Source organism: Charadrius vociferus, unplaced genomic scaffold (genome assembly GCF_000708025.1).
Source record: "Charadrius vociferus isolate BGI_N301 unplaced genomic scaffold, ASM70802v2 scaffold482, whole genome shotgun sequence".
NCBI lineage: Eukaryota > Metazoa > Chordata > Aves > Charadriiformes > Charadriidae > Charadrius > Charadrius vociferus.
This window is the reverse complement of record NW_009647221.1, coordinates 234,999-240,248: the sequence shown is the minus strand read 5'-3', so window position 1 is coordinate 240,248 and position 5,250 is coordinate 234,999.

The window sequence follows — 5,250 nt, the reverse complement described above, 5'->3', positions numbered from 1 at the left end:
TGGTCTCGGGGGGCCCCGCTCGTCCCCGCGGCGGCCGTGCTGCCCCCTGGCGGGGCGGACTGACTGTGGGAGGGGGGCGGGCCCTAACCGCTTTCCCGGCCTCTCGGTTTTTCAACGACTTGACTTTGGTTTAAAAAAAAAAAAAAGGTTATTTTCCGCCAGGAATCCCAAAAAGGATTGTAAATCCCCCCACAACCGTCCTGCCCACCCGGGCCCGGCTGGCGCCGTGCCTGTCATGCGGGAGGAGGGTGGCCCAGCTCCCCTCTGCCATCCCAGACCTGCTCCAAAGCGGAAAAAAATGTCAATATTTTTACTCAGAGGATTTTTATTTCTATTTTTATTTTGTATTTCAGGGTGTCTTCGTTGTCCCTACGTGAGAGTTCTTCACCTGGTGTGGGAGAGCCAATCAACACACTGAGTCAAGATACTTGTTTTTATTTCAATTCTGCAGAATAGGGTGCTACACATTTAGCAACAGCTCAATATTTATAGCAATAAAATACAGCTGATTGGTTAATCATGATTTATTCACCCCCCTCCTAACTATACATATGCATCTAAGCTCATGATTAAAAAATTTAGGGAGGTTACCCGGTGAACATGCTCATTACTCACAACATGGGGTGTGTATTTTAGCATTATAAGTACCCAAGGTTAGTTTGGGATACACTCTTGCCTCGACTTTGGTCCAGAAGTTCTATTTTTTGCTATCTTATGTCCAAATCAGCAACTGCAAAAGAACTCATAAGAATATTGTTTTGTTTCACAACCCAGTCAAGGTTAGGTACTACGTCCCAACCAAAACTTCTTGATAAACTTTTAACTGTTCCTTAGACATCATAGAATCATAGAATGGTTTAGGTTGGAAGAGACCTTGAAGATCATCAAGTTCCAACCCCCTGCCATGGGCAGGGACACCTCCCACTAGACCAGGTTGCCCAAGACCATGTCCAGCCTGGCCTTGAACACCTCCAGGGATGGGGCAACCTGTTCCAGTGCCTCACCACGCTCAAAGTGAAAAATTTCTTCCTAATGTTTAATCTAAACCTGCCCTCTTCCAGTTTAAAGCCATTCCCCCTCGTCCTATCACTACATGCCCTAGTAAAAAGTCCTTCCCCAGCTCTCCTGGAGGCCCCCTTTAGGTACTGGAAGGCCTCAATAAGATCTCCCCGGAGCCTTCTCTTCTCCAGGTCACCTTCGTGCAATAACTCAAACACATCAATTACCAAACTGAACTGAAGACCCGTTATTCCTGGGTGCTTATTTTGCAGCCCACCTTCACTCCCCCTGTACCTGGCTCCTCCATCATGACATGAAACTGCCTCTGCCTCAAGCAGCTGGAAGCTGCGCCTCCGCAGTTTCATATGTGTACACGCACTGCAGCCGCCTCCAGTCACTTCACTAACGAACCTAAGCAGGGGACAGATGTCTCTGCAGAAACCAGTGAACAGACAGACCTTGTGAGTCACACCGAGGCAAAGCTTTTTCCTTTAAAAGAAAAGAGTAATTAGGAAAAGAGTAGTGGCCTGGGAAACCAGAACGAGGAATGTCTTCTACCAATAATAAGGAAAAATGCAGTTATTTCTGTACATCACGGATGTCAAAGCTCTAGGTCTAACCTGAAGGAAAGCCATGCAGGAGCTGTGATTCTCCTGAGTTTTGTAACTGGGATTACCCAATAACCAACCAAGTTGCATATTTTTCTTCTGAAACCGAAAGTGCGTTATCACAGCTTCTCCTTGGGCGAGTATTGCAAAAGGCAGAGTAACCACGGGTTAGTTATTTTGCTTCTGGTCCTCTGTTGTCTGCGTATAGTGTTGTTGTCACCTGTTAATGCAGCAAGCTCAGTGCTTAGGTCTGCACCTCTCACATTCAGACATTCAAGGTAGGAGCGCATGTCACTGAACCTGTAAGCAGGTGCAAAATGCTAATAGACCGTCAAAAATTTTTCAGCACAGCTGACAAAAGACTTCCTTCTGCCAAGGGTGGGGGGCAGACACGGGGAACCACTTAAACTTTGTGTACTTTCTCCAACTCCTCTCTGTACACACAGTGTCTCTTTGCCAGTCACCAGGTCTGCCTGTGGCTCCATCACAGGGCAGTACTTGTCCACATACAAACTTCAGCAAATCTCACAACCCTGGGAGATTCTCCAAAATTACCTCCCCCCTGGAAAGGAGAAGAAAGGGCATGCAACAAAGTGTAAAAAGACGATCTAATGAAGCTTGGCAAAACTTAAAACCTTAAGCTTAAAAGCCCAAAGCTACTGTTCAGAGGCCAGTACTGGCTGCAGGTCAGGAAACTAGACTTACGTTCTCACTCAGTTGTTTGCTACTGCCAGAATGTTTGGCAAATCTCTCTGGGTTTCTAATTCATTCTTGCCTTTGCAAAGAGCTGTAAGATATTCAGAGTACAACTACTTTTGTATCTTCTTCTCATTATGGGTGACTTTTTCCAGATGTAAGATTAAGAAGGTTTTTATCTTACACATCAAAAGAAGAAATGTTATATGGTCTTGCAATATTAAAGGACTTCTAGAAAGATTGTGGCAGCTGCTGCCATTGTCTATAGTCTGATACACAGCTGTATGGAGAGTTTTAATTATTTGGATGTTGCATTGTCTGATTTCCTTCTCAGCCGTGATAACTGGTCTAACTGGGATTCATTGTAAAAACGCATGAATTTCTGTCTGCTTTCTGTTTGATCATAGTGCCACCGTCTGGCTCAGACTGTCAGTACAAGGTGGTCGGGGGTTAACCCAACTCAAACTTTAAAAACAAGGTAATTTAAAATGTTTTTGGAAATGACGTGTTCACCTTTTCTTTGCTTTCTTGGAGAAATAGGAAAACATAATGATCTTGGTTACAACCAGGCAAATTCCTAGTGAGTCCAGTTAAAGTAACTCGGGTTTGCATAGGCTCAGCCTGGTTCAATATCTGACCCATATTCATGGAGACTGTACAAAGAAAGGGGAATGCACTGCAGGATTCTGATAGATATGCAGATGATGTGCTAAATCTCAGGAAAATTCTAGATATAGGTTCCATCCTATGCAAAGTTTAACATGGTGAGATTTCTTGCTAAAGTCAGAATAAGCTTTTGTTATAATATTATAATAAGAGGACCAAGGCCCTCTCTGAAGCTGTTTTTAAAGCTGTAAAGGAGGAAAAAAAAATGTACGTTGCAAATGAGGCAGAAGGAGCAAAGAAATTTTAACAGACAGACAGCTGTTTGACGCCAAATAAAGCATCCCAGAAGACTCAGGCATTATGAAATAGATATGAATTTGCTTTATTATAGATTTATCATATCTACCTAGTGACAATGGTAGAGTCTGATTTGCTTCCCAGAACTTGTAAACTCCACTGATCACCATGAATTTAGAGGGTAGAAAATGCCCAAAAACAAAAGAAGAGATTTAGCAGTGGCTTAAAAAGCATCCCGGTACCTGTGGAGAAAACCTCACTGAGCTTTCCAGAAGCTTTTAGTTGAAGACAGGAGGAAGCAGCCCACCTTTTTGGTATGATAGATGAGTAAACCAGTTTAGCTGCTGGACCAGTCATGGTCAGAGGAAAAAACCTGACTTGAAGCAAAGTGAGAATAATCCTTCAGCGCTTTACACACCACATCTTGCAGCCAGTGAATTCTCTCTGCATTGCTTGTCTGCAGGAGTACTGTCAAGAGTTGACTTGGGACAAACTGCAGGTTGCTAAGGAGACCCTCAGGAGCATCACATAACATGAAACTATTCACGGTACCTATCTGCAATGTAAGCAGGTTATTCCATCTGTTCTTCAAATGACTGTCATACAGAAAAAGCAATCCAGGGACCTTCCATGAAGGTGCTCCAGTGTCTCTCCTGCAAGGATTCTGACACCCTCACCTGTCCTTGCAACAGGTGTTTGTACACAGTCTCAGGTCTGGATGGGTGCAGTTTCCTACAGGGGACAGTATGATCATTAAGCACCAGCTCACCGTCTCTCCCAGTACAAGAACTGGGGAACACCAGGGAAGGCTGGTAGGTTCAGTAGCAAGCAAAAGGATTTTGCTCGCAGAAAAGATTCTTCACATAGTGTGTAAAGCTGTGGATCACCTTGCCATGGATGCTGCAAATGGTGGAAGTTTACGTGGGCTCAAGAGGAGTCTTGGTAAGTTTAAAGAAGATAAACGAGAAGAGGGTTAGTAAATACACAAAAGCCATCTTTGCCTGGAGAAGTCACTGAGACACAGATGGCTGTAGAAGAGTAGTCAAAAGCCCTGTAATGGTTTCTGGCCCATTACATTCCAGACATCCACTCTGGACCACCTGTACTGTCCTAGATGGATTTTTGTCCTGAGTTAATGGACACTTTTATATTCTTCTGTCTCAGGCTGCCCTGGGACTGAATACACCCAGAAGTTTCATAGAAGCTGGACCACAATCCATTTTTGCCAACCTATGAGTTGCCCAAGGTCATTGAAAAAGTTAATGGCCGAGCTACAAATAACACAGAATTGTCTGACTACCTACATTCATTCTGATGACTCAGTCTTGTCTGTACACACCAGAGCAAAGAAATAATTAACAAACAATGGAGATAGTAAAACTCTCTCACCACAGTACCCCTATAATTTGTCCTTTTGCTCTTGCATATGCACACCATTATTCTCTATGAAATGTGAAGACAGTGACCACTTTGGGGCTGACAGCGTATCTCGATGACAAGCAGTACTCTTAATAGAACCAGATACAAATGATAATTCCATCACTGGCATAAAAAAAAGAATATGCAGGTATTAAAAAAGTACAAGGGTTCATGATAGTCAGTGAAGGTTATAGGAATCAACCTTTCTTTTGCTCAGCTAGGCTCTTTCCAAAGTACAATATTAAAAGCGAGGATTTTCTGTTCTGTGATAAGGAACTACGTAGTGTATGAAATCTAATAGGTCTTATAAATCCTGATATGAAAAGGTAATGAAAAAAAAAACATTTTTAGGAGTTTAATGTGAAGCCAGGACCGCGGAGAATGATGCAGATCATAAGTTTATAGTAAAGGTAAGGTCAGAGCTTAGGCAAAGGTAAGTAGGTCAACTTCTGCAAAATTTCCCTTCTGTTGTTTGGAAACTCACTCTTAAGTAGAGGGATCATTTGTGGAGATTCCAGTATTTCAGCTGCAGGTGAGCAGTCTCTGTTTCTTTTCTTCACTCAGTATAGTCCATAGCTTCCTTGTTGACCATTCCATCAAATCACTAATTACTATGACAGACAGG